Here is a 14,999-nt window from a genome sequence, read left to right as displayed (position 1 = left end):
TAACTCGAGCATTTACTAAATTGCAGCTTGTTGAAAACTGTGTAATATGATGATGTATTTCATCTGGATACTGCAGCTGAGCAGAATAAATGTGGTGTGTTTAACAGAATTGCTTTCTTTAGAACTACAAGTAAGCCATAGAATATTTTAGCCTGTACAGGAAGCCAAGAAAGGTTATTATGCATGTTATCAATATTAGTATAGTATGAACATCTTCACACTAATCTGGACGCCTTATTCTGGACTAACTGAAGTCTGTTAAGATCTGTCTTATTAGCTGCTGACCAAATGATTGAACAATACTCCAGATGAGACATTACTAGTGCATTAATGACATCTTTCATAATGAAGAAGTGATACACAAAGAGCATTTCATAGCCATAGCTATGCCTTGTCGGCAGAGTTATGTGACATTAGTGATGTTTGTACTTTCAGCGTTAACTTGGTTTTAAAGCCTTTAAAATATACGCCGTTCAATAGTCGACCTTAATCTGACAGAGAATGTGATGATTTTGTGGATAATTAAAGTCAGTCATATATCCACAAACACAACAAGCTGAAAGTCAGTGATGCTGCTCGGTTTGCAGTCCTGAACATCACGGCACAAGCAGGATTCACTGCACTGTTAATGTTAGCTGTGTTATATTGCTGCCTCTGTTCGGTGGTGTCGAGCCAAACGCACTTTAACGTGTGTTTGAACGAGCTGACGGTTCACTCGTTAAGCTGAAAGAAAGATGCTTTAATCACAGCAGTCACACATGTGTCCACTGCACCATCTGGAACTCTTCTTGTTTACACTCGTAATAACACAAACACTAAATCCTGCTTCTCTGTGCTGTTGTGTAGCAGTGTGTACACCTGAGACTGTCACCTGTGTCTGTCCTGCACTCTCTCTCTGTTTCTTTCTCTCTGATTGTGGAATAAAAGTATGAACATGTGTTTATAAGTTACACTTGTGTTTGAATCCTGCAGCTTATCACACATTTGATTTCCATGTGTGACGACTGCAAGTGTCCAGAGTGAGGACAGACTGAGGGAGCCACTGCTGCACATCATCTGTGAGGCTTTGCAGCCCTGATGATCCACCAGGACAAACTCAGCAGTGTGTGAGGAAGAGGAGGAGGAAGAGCCAGCAGCAGCTGACAGATGGAGAGAATAGACAGACTGTTCCCTGTTTGTGAAGGACTGCTAGGAAAGTTTAACATAACTGTCTGTGCTGAATCAGTCTTATTAGGTAATGTTCAAATAATGTGATGATCCCAGTGTTTCCAGTGTGGGAGAAAGTACTCAGGGCCTTCAAGTTACACACTATGAAAGGCAGCAACAAGTTTAATGTTCAGAAACCTAAAGTCTGTATCAGCAGCAGAATGGAGCTAAAAATAAATGTTGGTTTCAGTTCTATGAAGCTTTGAGTATTTTGGATCAGTAGCTGCTGTGTTTGTTGCATCATATTGCTGTAACTGTTTATATGCTTTATATATTCTGAGCTAAGTTGATCTATAGTGTTACATGATACACTCTCAGAAATAGAGGTACGAGAGAAGAACATTTTTGTACCTATAGGAACATTTTTTTAAATGTTCCCTTAAAAGTACATTACTGGTCTTTAAAAGTCCAGAAATGCCCCTTTAAAGGTTCAATCTGAAATAAAGTACAAATCTGTATTATAAAATCTTAAGCAGCAACTTCTCCAGGTTCCAATATTTATGCAATTCTCAAACCTTTTGGCCACGACTGTATAACCTCTTCTGAAGTTTAGTGGATATTATACATGGTTATGCTCAGGATGTGTCGGCCAGTTTCCACTGGAAACGCCTTTTGGTTAAACTGTCAGCGAGGAATTTGCATTTGCACTGTTACATTTTTATATAACTTTAATGCACATAAACAACAGCTGCTTGTTTCAGTGAAAATACATTGATGGCTTTTTAATAAAGTTGTGCAGCTGTAAAGTATTTTGTCTGGTGTCAATTCTATCGTCAGCTACATCGTTATGGCAAATGTTCAAATGTATATGGTGATAAATATCTGTGGTCATATGGTCCTGCTCTGTCTGTCACCTTCTGTGTTGAGCTCATTGTTTCCTCTGTAGTGGCTGAGCTGAGTCCAAGTAGCTGAAAATGTTCCTCTGCTGCTCCGTCAGACTCTCCTCCTCCTGCTGATCAGCTGGGACACAAAACAGATCTTTGTTAGGCTCCACACTGCACTGAAGAGTCAAAGTGTCTCATATGTTCATCTGACAAGTAAAAGAACACATTTTTGTTTCCCGAGGTGGGCAACTTGTTGGAAACAAACACAAAAGGTTTGAGCACTGATACCTGCCATTGCTGCCATTGAAAGATGCAACGCCAGCAATGTGGATTGTCAAGACTCAAACCAATCATCAAGCAAAGACAACAGGGATCATTTGTTTCTGTTTATTTAGCATTCACAGCATTTGTAGTTGCCTTCTGTGCAGGGGAAGTCCACGCACACTGTGTGGTACCGCCATCCGCAGAAGGTGCATTCAACCTCTGTAAGAGAAACGAGGTTGTCTGAGACTGAAATGACACGTCTGCTTACCTGCATCTTTTCTCTTTTTTCTAACCTGAGCACCTGATGGCTTTGAACTTTTGTTGTCCATCTTCCATTGGTTTGAATTTTGCGCTCCAGTACAAACACAAATCCCCCAACCCGAGGATCAGCACAATTAACCTAACAGACCTACACCTTAGTTCACAGATTCACTTTGTCTAAGGTTGATTTCTGGGATTTCACACAACCCAGGATTCAGATCGTGAATCCATGATGGGCTTGGATTTACATCATTATAAATGAAATGTGCTCTACTTGGAAGCAGCCGGCCCCGCCCCTTTTGACGGCTTGTGTGAGACTTCAAATCATCAAACTGTAAATTATAAATTTAAATTGTTATTGATCCTTTACCCCGAGTCCTAAAGTGTAGATTTATTTTCTTACTCTTCTTATATTTATTGTTTGTTTACTTGCACCGCTGTAACTGCAGCCTCGTCGTCTCGTCTCTCTATATGCTGGACTGTCTGTAGCGGAGATGACAATAAAGTTTACTTTGACTTCAGCAGCGCGCAGGCGCACCGAGGGCTCTCGCGCTCACTTTATAGAATGTAGAAAAAACATCGGTGCAGATTATAAGTCTGTATCATAATATCTGTTTGTTGTTTTTATTTTGTTTTGCGAGTTGGTTATTAGATGTCGCTCCAGCCAGCCAGAGACTCCCCGCCGCCCCGCCCTCTCCTCCCTGTGCCGCCAGCAGCAGGCGCACCTCGCAAACGGAGGGCGCCCTTACTCCCAGCAAATGGCTGATAGAAAACCGATCGGTGCCTACGAATTTCCCAATATGCGCTGGCATGACGTCGGGGAAGCATGGGTACGACCGATTATTTTATTTTTTTCTTGCCCGTGATGCCCCCCCCACCACGATGCATTCTATTGGTTTGCACACTTACACACACCCAGCTGTGGTTTCCTGTTTTGCTGGACTCTGGAGAGCCCCGCCTTTAACGCTCTTCTCTCACAGAGAGCAACAGAAAACTTGGAAAAACTCCAGATTGACTGAACTCAGTTCAAAGTTACCTTGACACCTTTAGATGTGAGACGTAGTGATGGTCCGCTTGAAGCTGACGCTCCGGTGCGTGTGTCAGAAAGATCAACGCGCTGCTTCAGAAGCACCGTGTCGAGGCTTGATTCGTTTGGCCAGAGTCACGTGATCAGTGACGTCTGAAGCTTCGTTTAGAACGTACCTTTTTTTAAATCGAACTTTATTGAAACACAATGAGTATACAACATACAAACAGATGAAGTTTACAAAAGAACAGAACATGAACATACAGAACCTGGGCCCTGTTTCAGGAAGCCGGTTTAGTGGAAAAACTGAGTAAGTATACCCTGAGTTAACGAAAACTCTGGGTTTTCGGTTTCACAAAGCGAGTTCAGCTGAAGCCTGAGTGAGTCACTATGACGACACACGCCGTGAAGCTAACCTGCCCCCTAGCAGGTTTACTACAACTAACCCTGACTGTCTCCGCCCCTTTGTCGGAAACCTGACAGTAGGAAGTGTCGGACATGGCGTGTCCCTTCCTTGAAGAGCCAGTAGATCGTGAAGCCCAAATTCTCCGCAGAGCTCTCCGCCGGGAGAGAGTGATTAGAGCGCGTTTGGACATTTTATCATTTCCTGATGATTTTCTGTGCGAACGTTACCGTTTCTCAGCACAATCTATAATTTATTTGAATAACATCCTCAGGCCATATATTACGCATGTGACACATCGCGGACATGCTCTCAGTTCTGTACATATTATTTGTATTGCACTTCGTTTTTTTGCAAACGGGAGCTTTCTGTATAATATTGGTGACGCTGAGCACGTTTCCAAGGCTACCGTCTGTCGGGCAGTCAGGAATGTTACAGTTGCACTGAAACGTCTCCTGCACTCGTTTGTGGTGTTCCCCGGTCACAGACCCACAAGATTTATCAAAGAGGGATTCCACAAAATTGCAGGTATCAGGATGACCAAAACTTAATTTATGGTGTGGTGATACTTGGACTACTACTTAAATTTTACATTTATTTTCAGGGTTCCCAGGCGTGATTGGCTGTATAGATGGCACTCACATTCCAATCATTGCTCCTTTAGTAAATGAAGGAGACTATGTGAACAGGAAGTCTTTCCACAGCATTAATGTACAGGTACATAGTTCCCTGTAGCATTTCAAACTAACAAATTATTTTATCATAGTAATGGATGCTAATTTGTGTTCTCTGCACTGTGAAGATCATATGTGATGCTGCCAACATTATCACAAATGTGGAAGCCAAGTGGCCAGGCTCTGTCCATGACTCACAAATATTCCGTGAATGTACACTGAGCACAAAATTTGGACATGGTGAGTTGAGAATACTTTAAAGACCAATTGCTTCAGGGACATTTGAACTGAAGTGTATCCTTCTGTCTTAGGAGAGTTCACTGGCTACTTGCTTGGTGATAGGGGGTATCCATGTTTACCCTATTTGCTTACCCCTTACCCTGACCCTGAACCGGGCCCACAGCAGCGATATAATCTGGCTAATTGCAGGACAAGAGCCAGAATTGAAATGACTATCGGAATGCTTAAGGCCCGGTTCCAGTGCCTGCAAAGACTCAGGGTCACCCCAGAAAGGGCATGTGACATTATTGTGGCATGTGTGATTCTTCACAACATTGCCACAATTAGAGGAGAACACTGTCCTTCTGAACCAAACAGCAGTGATCCAAACCATGAACATCCTGACCCTCCCACGGACATACAAGATGGAAGCGCAGTCAGAGACACCATATGTCACAATCATTTCTTTTGACCCATCACCTCAACATGTTGAAAGAAGAATAAACAGATTTTTTGTTCAACTGGCTTTATTGGTCGCCTGTATTTCCTGTACACAAAGTATTAAAAGATGTACACCTCATAAAGTGTCTCTGTTGCTTCCTCCTCTGTAACAGCTGTCAATGTTTCTTCATTATTTTCCTGCAGTAAAGAAATAAACAACATTGCTGTTCTACTGTAAACTCATATAATCTGTGGAGTATTACTCACAACTGCATGTTGGTCTGGCTCAACAGGAGGCTGCACCAGATGCAGTACACCATCACCATCAACTGATAGAATATGAGGTTTATACAGGTCACTTATAACTTACAAGGGACCAAATGGCAATTAACAAACATACCAATCACCTTACACTTCATTGTCATTATGCTCTCAAAGACAACCAAGCCTGAGGGAAGGCAAAATCAGTAGGAAAATAACTTCACTACAAAATAATCCATTATGGTAAAGAGTTTATCAAATGAATGAGTAGCACTGCAAAGGTGACTGTGAAGAAAGGATGTATGCACATCATGTATTATTTTGGATTTACCCCCTATGTAGGCACTTGTGTCTTGCGGGGTTATTGACTCAGAGGATGTCCCCGCAGAGATGCCTTCGGCCACAGGGCGCCCACTGTTTTGGCTGAGGGCCAACTGCTCAGCCTCTGTGAGTGGTGGTGGTGGAGGACCCCCACCTGTTTTTCGGGCCTCCGCTTTTTTTCTGTTGGCTATAACGGGCCACATTTGAGCATACAGAGTAAGCAAATATGTACTTGTAATGTGCTCAGATAATTTCAATAAGTGCTTACAGAAAGAAAATTAATGTAGCCTCTAACTGCAATTGATTTACATGGGACAAACAGACCAAGCACTATGGCTCATAATACAATTACACCTTACCTGTTTGGACTATATTTTTATATTTCATTTTTACTTGCTGCCAGGAACGTTTGGGGCCTGTTGGGTTGCACCTGCGCTCACATCACATCACAAAATAAAATGTATAAAATAACAAATAAAATAACATATGATAAAATAACGTGTTAAATGGGTGGAAATCCCTAGATCAATGTTTATATTAACACTCACGCATTGACTCTGTCGGCTATGTTTTGCCATGCATGCTCCCTGTCTTTCGCAGCTGTGGCTGTGTTACTTTTTTCCGCGGAATTTGCGTGTTATCGGCATATGCTGCCATCAGAATTTCAGCCTCAAGCGCTGTAAAATACATTGACCACGCCTTCTTTCCCTCCGTCTCCATGGTGACTCGCTTAATCTGTGCTCCGCTTATCAGGGCTTTATATATCCTCGTCCGCGCGCTTCACTTGGGGTTAAAGCAACTCCGCGTTGACTGAACTAATTGTTATCAGCCTTTCTGAAACCGAATATTCCGAGTTGGACAGTTCGGGGTTACTCAACCCTGCGTATCGTTTTTCACTCTGAGTTTTCTAAACCGGCTTCCTGAAACAGGGCCCAGGAGTAAAAAAATGATGATATGAGTAGGCGAAAAAAATCAACATATAAATATTGTTCTGAGAGGCTTTTTGTTGGTTGAGTCTGAAATTGATTGTATGTACAATTCATATCCTTATAAAACGGCAGAAATATGGTGTTTTATTAATAAACTTACATTTATGGATATAAAATAGCTAAAAGTATTAACAAATTTTTTATAAAAAACATTTATCATTCTTCCTGGGGAACTTAAAGAAAAAGAATAAAACATTTTCCATCGTAAAGAAAACTCCCTTAAAATATGGACAATAACAAAACTGCTAAATTCTTCCAGAATCTCTGTGTAGAGGAACCAAAAGAGATGTGCCACAGTTTCTGGATGATCCCCACAGAAAGTTCAATTAGTATTTATGTCTCTTTTAAATGTTACCATATAGTGACTGGCTGGGTCACATTTATGAAGAATTTTATATGAGATTTCCTTCACCTTGTTCACAATTAGATATTTATGGGATCATCCAGACTGTCTTCCAGGTGATATCTGGAACATGTCGGTTCCAGTAAGATATTCTATATATGGGAGAGACATGATATCTTCTTGGAATAAACTACGTATTCTCTTATTGCTGTTACCAAGTTCCTGTGAAAAGCAGATTTTTCCCACTGCTGACTCAGCTGGATCAGGGAGAGTGACTGAGGCAGATATTGAGCTGTCAGTGTTTTTATATAACATTAAAGTCCCTGAGGGTATGGCACCAAGCACCATTGAGAATTCCCCAACACTGACGGGAAAATTATATAGTGTAAGGAATTCATTGTAAGTAAGTAGTACTCCCTCGTTAAATTTTAAAACTTAGTAGCGGCCGCCATTGTTGGCAGCTGAAATTTGGCTGGGCCGCGCTATGAATTCTGGGATATGGTGGGCCACGAAGGACACACCCGACCCATCCTTCAAACTCGGGGGAATGAAGGACGCATTTGAAGGAGTCGAGGAATCGGGACAGCCTTCGTCGCCTGGCTGTGACGTCATTGGCCTTCAAATGCGGCCTCCGGAGGATGCAGCCGACGTTTTGGGACACAGCTTGTGTGTCTTTGTTGGTCATGTGACCTCCCAGGGACTACACATGGAAACGAGCAGTTTAGCTCAAATCTGGCAGGTTTCCATCGTCTGTTTTTGTCCTGATGTCCATGAACATGAACACTGTCCCTGTCAAACACGTCCAGATAATCTGATCCAGTGTTGTTCTTCTTCTGTGGTGTTTGTGATGGAGCTGCTGATCCTGATGTCCTCCACCAAGGGGGCAGCAAATTCAGCTGACTGTCATCATTTATTAAAAAGATGTAACAATGTGACATAATGCAATATAATAGTGTCAGTTACACATTGTGGGTTGCACTGTGGCCAGAATGGACATTACCTCCTGCCTAATGGAAGCTGTCAGCCATCCTGCAACCATGAATTAGATAAGCAGAAGTGAAGGGATTGTTAACAACAATTTAATAATAAAATGTAATGTGATAGTTGCACTTTATTAGCTCCCCACAATCGTATGAATAATAACCATGAATGCACTGCATGCTCATAGCAAGTTCTTTAGGTTGAAAGTGAGATCCTGCTTTAAAGGGCGCTTCATCTGCTGGGAATGACATGTTTCTTCTAGTATGTAAGGCTCAGCCCATCTTACTGGGACTTACTTTTGTAGATCCACATGCTCTAAACCTGGTGCTCCATGATTGGTGCAGAAGCTTTAAGCTACTATTAACAAATAATGACCATGGACTTAGTTGTTACTACAATAACTTATCATTGAGCAACTTTTAATTTTACTTGTAAAACTATGCAAGTAGAATTGAATGGGGCACAGTGAGCTGAGCACAGGCCCACTCTGTGACACTCAGAGGTTTGTGGATATCATACTGAGAGTATTGGACACAGTGCAGCCAGCTTGCAGCCACTTTCCCACCACTTTAGCACAATGTTTACATGAGACTCAGCCACACTAATGTTCCTGGGCAGACATGTGGTGCAGCATGGCTGATGGCACTGTACCTGCAGCTGTCATGGACAAGAACCACTCAATACCTCACCCAAGCCAAGCCTGTGCTGATGTTGTGATCTGAGACCAAGACACTAACCCAGGATCATGATATGATGTTGTGAGAGTTTCACTAAGAATTAGCTCTGATTACAAGATTTCAATCTATCGTAACTCTAATTTGTATTTACTTCAGTTTGTTCATCTTGGAGCTGTGTGCAGCTGAGGACAGTCTTATTATTACCAGGTGAGGATATGTAACAGCCACAGTCTGTAGAGATGATGTCACCATGGAGTGGTGATGTCACTGGAGCTGCCAATATGTGCTCCAGCCAAAGCTACACCAGAGGGTTGTGCTGTGTAACAGGTTGGTGCAGGTGGTGTTATCTACATTTGAACATTAGGCAACAGTCTCATGAAGACACTTTCTATTGTTCACTAAAGACCAACAATAACAGAGACAAAGGGAGAGCAGCAGAACTAGTGCTAACAATTAGCACTGCTAGCCTGCCCACCAACACCAGCTAATGTTCTAAAAACGATGATCAATGATTTTGCTGTAACGGCTCCAGCTGTCTGTGTCAGGGACACGTTGGAGATGAAGTGAGTGATCCAGTGACAAAGGTTTGGAAAGCTGCAGTCAGCTGAGACTAAAGGAGTCACCTGACCGAGAGACCAAATGTTTCACTGAGAACGTCCAGATGAACAGAATCAACCTTTGGGATAATCTGTTCCACACATCCATGTTTCACTTACTGCATTATATTTCCTCATTGCTGTGCACACAGGCCTGTGGCTTATAACCAACTCCAAGTTCAGACTCAGAGGCTGCTGAAGCTGTTTTCTGGAACAGAGACGTGTTGGATATAAAAGCAACTCTTCTTTATGTGTCAGCACTGAGGAAAGGAGCAGCTTCGTTTCTAAGTGTATGAAGGACTGTAGCAGTGTGTGTGTGAGCTTTATTTCACAGACAGAACCATGTCAAAAACACAACTTCAGGTAAAAACAATACAAAATCAAAGAGTCTGATCAGAAGGATTAAACAGAGGAGTGTGGGACTGTTTTTAACAGACAGCAGGTTAAGCCAGGCTGGAGGAGTAAACTGAGCCTCGGTGTGAGCAGCAGTGTGTTTGACAGGAAGCTGAGATAAACAGTCTGGAGCCCATTTAGTGCTTCATATGAAAGTGTGAGGATTTGAAAGCAAATCTAAAATCAAGCAGGAGTCAGTGTGAGAATGATTTGTGCTTTTCCTCAGTCAGATGCTGGGAGTTTCAGTTCATCCATGTTCAGCGTGCTGTGCTTTGTGTAACAGGAGAATATGACAGTATAAATCAAGTCTTCATGTCACTGAAAGCCTCCACAGTCTGCTATGGAGGTGCATCAGTTTGGATTTACAAGAAGAACATTTCTTAAACCTGCCACAAGATGGCGCTCCAACAGAAGGGATCTCCACAGTGTAACACAGACACACACATACTGTGTGAATGTGTGAGTGAATGGGCTTTCAACACAAGGCTTCTGCTGCTACCTTTAATGACATAATTAGCTAACAAGAACAAACTGTTAATTACCACCAAAGAACGGCTCCAGATTTTAGCTGCTGACCATTTTGTGAAACGTTGATTACATCAGCTTATTGTTGATTTTTCAACCTTAATATCAGCTGCTTTAAAGGAGCCTCGTTCTCTGGCAGTAACACTTTTCTTCACTAGATGCAGTGCAGGCACAGTCTGTGTTTCTAAACTACACACTAATGTTCATTGTTGTGCAGCTAAATCCTCCCTCTGGATGGGAAGAATCCCTGTCAGGCTTCAAACACCTGGCTTGGTGTTCTGGAGCTAATGTGTCACCTGTGAGGACTCTGAGATGAACACACAGCAGACACTTCAGTTCTCCGTCTGTGTGTCCTCAGTTTCCCAGCATGCCTTGGCTGTGGTGGTGGAGGTGAATGAGGGGGAACATGCTGCTCTGTCAGCACTCAGGTTTCATACCTGGTGATCTCAGAGGACAAAGCGGCGTTACAGCAGCGCACGTTGATGAGACCTGATGCTCTGAACAGTTCAGACTTCAGCCTCACTCTGAGAAAACAAACGACTGACTGTCAGCAGCAACTACACCTGCTCCATCAGTGACGGAGAGAAGAACTGAGACTGAGAGACATACAGCTGCAGGTCAAAGGTCAGAAACGCCCGCTCTTTGTACGGGTCAGGAGTTAGTACTGCAGAGGTCAGAGGTCAGCTTGCTGACAAACCATTTGAAACAGTTTGGAGCTAAAAGCACAACAGCAGAGGAAAGAAGAGACACTGCAGAGATGATGCAAAATATTGTGTTTTGTTCTCAGCTGTCAAAAAGTGTAACACACGTGTTCCAGCACAGCCTTTGTGTACTTTCACTTCTCCATACTGTCCATTGGAAATCCTGTTTGTTACTTTTTGATTTCAGTCCATGTGTCCAAAGCAAACTTCTGTCCCACACTTTCTCTGCTGACTCTTCACCGATGCTCAGATGATCTCAGATGATTTCACCAGAACTCATCAAAATTCGGGCTCCACAGAAACCCAGACGTCACTAAACAAGCGTAACAAGCAAAGTGAAAACTGGTCGTTCAGCTTTATTGACCAAAGATAAGCTCACATGTCACCTCATGACACAGACACTTATTTCCACAGCATGCACGAGGACTGACAATAAGTGTCTATAAAGCCACTTCTATCTGCCACACCTGTGCTTCTGTCATGGTTGCTCTCCTCTCACTCTGTCATTTATCCACAGTCTGCCTCCCTCTGCTCCGTCAGCTGACGTCCTCTCTACACCACCTGCTGTGTTTTATCCTGCAAAAACACATTTAAGAAGCGTTGCACCGAGTAACGGGAGGAACTGCTATAAAATCCATTTAAAGGAGGTGGTGCTGAGTGCTGTGACTGGGGTCCCACCACTGACATCACGGGTGGAGGACATGTTGGAAAACTGCTACAAAGTGCTGTGCAGCCAGCAGAGCTTACAGTCTGTCCTGTGTGTCATACAGGCTCTCACACTTAGTGTTTCTGTGACACATTGAAGAGAAGTTTGTGTTGTTCACAGTTGTGCTTGTACTGAGTGACAGCTGACATGACCTAACAGGAATAATGTGTCTGTGCTGAATGAGAAGTAACACACAATGAAGTCTTGATGCATCTCAATCATCCAGGAAAGTGAGTCTGTTGCTTCTGTTCATCTGGACGCAGCGTTTTGTGGGAGAAACGTGTCGTCATCATCAGGTGACGTCTTCAGTCTCAGCTGCAGGTTTCAGTCTTACAAACAGGACATTTGCATAAAGACTGAAAGCAGCTGCAGGAACGATGGGCTGGGAGCTCCGTTCCTTCATCTTAATTATGCAGATTCTCAGGACCATTGATCAACAACCACTGATCCATGTCCATGAGTCCCATTCACAGAGATGTGGGAATGGCTGCAGTCACAGCATGTAAGATGGAAATAAATGAGAAGTATTTAGCTGAAGTGGATTTGATTTATGTTACTTCTTTTTTAACTTGTAGTTCTACATTGGAAGATTATTGTGATATTGAAATATAAAAATACATTTATATTCTATTATTTTCTCAAAATAAGCGTCACACTCGTGGAAGCCGGTGTAGCCGCCGAAACGCCTGCATTTATGGAGACTTTCAGCCCCAGGTAGGCCAGTTATGGATCTTGGATCCACATTATGTCAGCAGCTGTTCTCCACCGTGAACTGTGTTCAAACAAACACGCTCACGCCTCACAGACGACAGCTTACAGTCTGTAGAGATAAAGTGACTTCGTACAGCCCCGACCTGCAGACGCTGTGCGCAGAGGTTCAGGAGCAGAAGTCCCGTTGTAAACATATCACGGCAGACCCGACGATGTTTGCATGAACGCGCTTTTTTTAAAAGTCAGGTCGAGGCTCCAAAAGCCCAAAGGCGATATAACAGTTTGTGTTTGCTACATGGATCATTGTAGTTCAGCTTTCCTTTGTTATATTTCTTTAAGAGCTCAAAATGTGTTCATTACATAAATCAAATGTAATTTTCTCTGTAGCACTTCATGGATTTCATAAGCAACACACTGTAGTTGTTCACACAAAGCATAAAGGTAAAAACAATATACACAGTGTTATCTTCATTTTAGATGTCACAAAGTATTTGCGGCTCCCAGTGTTTTCCCGAACCCTGACCCTTTGCGTGGAAACCGGATCCAAAAGGCTCTTTGGGTGTTAAAGGTTGCTGACCCCTGCACTAGGCCCAACTGACACATATATTTGATTCCAAATACAAAAAATAATGTGTAACCTGCTGGAAGAATGTAGGAGGTTGAGACAGGATCTCAACACTTGGTGTCTGCAACAAAAGACAACAATATGTGGGCCGATCGTGGCTCAAGAGTTGGCAGCTCGTCTTGTAATCGGAAGGTTGCCGGTTCGAGCCCCGGCTTGGACAGTCTCGGTCGTTGTGTCCTTGGGCAAAAAAGCACTTTGGGGTCCTTAGGGACGAGTAAAGCGCTCTACAAATACAGGCCATGTAATGGCAGAAACGTTCTCTAGTGTAAATCCTGACTAGTTCATTAACTACAGATCAGTTTCAGTGAACATTATTCACAGAGGGATCTGAGTTCCTTATACCAGACTCTACGGAAACTGTAACACTGTGCAGCTCTGCGACTCAACAATATGACAACAATGTAACACACACTAGAATCATCAAATAAAGCCCCACTAACCACTAGAACTAGAACTAACTAACTAGCACTGGACACTTGCATATTAGAGATTTCTACCACCATAGGAGGCGAGATATCATCCTTGAACCAGAGCATCCAGCCCTCAATTTCGGACATAAAAAGCGACGTGGCCAGGCATGATAACACTTTGACTGAACTGCAGGACTGTGCCTCGAACCACTCTGACACCATCGCCACTCTCCAGGCCACTGTGGAGCGTTTGTCTGCGGAGGTAAAGAAGTTAGATGAGAGATGTGGAGCTCTTGAGGCACTCCAGGAGGAATCATTTAAGAACTGCAGGAATACCAGAAGGCACAGAGGGACCCAAGATGACTGAGTTGGTTCACACCTGTTGGCGGAGGCGCTATCTCTCGAGGAGAAGCCACTCATCGATCGAGCACATAGAGCGAATCGCCAGCGTCCCAAACAAAGTCATCTTCCTCGGCCCATCATCTTGAGATTGCACTACTACCACATTGGTGAGGAAATTCTGCTGAAAGCTGCAGAGAACAAGAACCTGATGTATAAGGGTTTTTAAAATAAACATCCTCCCAGATTTCCCTCCCTCTGTTGGAAACGCAGAGCCGCATTTGCAAATATGAGAGGAAGACTACGTGGGATGACCGGCGTCAGGTACAGACTGCTATACCCTGCAAAGCTGTTAGTGACCCATGGTGATGTGAGGAAAAGCTTTACCGATCCCAAAGAGACCGTAGACTACGCGGAGAAGCACCTCTCCCACCCACCTTCAAATGTATTAAAAGCAAGGATATATCTATATGTCTAACGCTGACACAGCACTGTGTTTCTTCTTTTCCCTTTATATTCCATGTAAAGGTGAATATGGAGCGTTTATGGAGCTCGTTTATTGACCAGCTGTCAGTTAGAAGGTAAGAGTTACTAGGTTAACAGAGGTTAGCAGTAACAGTACGGGGAAGTATATTGTGTTGTTCTTTTGTTGTTTTTTATTTTATCCTACTTTACTTTGTTATTTGGATTTTACCTGTTGTGAGTGCTTCCCGTAATTCTCCTTTTTCTTGCGCCGCTGCGGCCAGAGTTCACAACATTACATATTTTTGTATCTATAAACAGGAAGCTGACACTCTCCAGACTTTATCAAAGGTGTGAGCGTCACAGCAGAGGCCTTTGTGTCAACGTAGCTGAAGACAAAACACAGAAACACATGAAGGAGATTTTCCTGGCCTGGATTTTATACAAATATTCTGCAGTACATCAAAAATGAAAGAAAACCATTAGTCAACATATGAACATCACCTCTGAAGTTACAGAGCTTTGATTGGAGACACAGCTGAGCGTTTTGCATTTTGCATAATTAATTACATAATTAATTATGTAACCATAATTAAATGGTTACATCATCTTTAAAGTCCCCAGAGATCAGGAAAAGGGC

General features: G+C 42.9%; 1 long non-coding RNA gene across 1 annotated transcript; it reads left to right on the top strand.

Moving 5' to 3' along the window:
* Nucleotides 1–3,926: 3,926 nt before the first annotated feature.
* Nucleotides 3,927–5,095, top strand: LOC143420764 (uncharacterized). The gene is made up of 3 exons (XR_013100494.1): nucleotides 3,927–4,702; nucleotides 4,788–4,899; nucleotides 4,971–5,095. It is a non-coding gene; the product is annotated as an uncharacterized LOC143420764 (long non-coding RNA).
* Nucleotides 5,096–14,999: the final 9,904 nt, after the last annotated feature.

The sequence above is a fragment of the Maylandia zebra genome, linkage group LG2 (assembly GCF_041146795.1).
Source record: "Maylandia zebra isolate NMK-2024a linkage group LG2, Mzebra_GT3a, whole genome shotgun sequence".
Lineage (NCBI taxonomy): Eukaryota > Metazoa > Chordata > Actinopteri > Cichliformes > Cichlidae > Maylandia > Maylandia zebra.
This window is presented reverse-complemented; position numbering and strand designations above follow the sequence as displayed.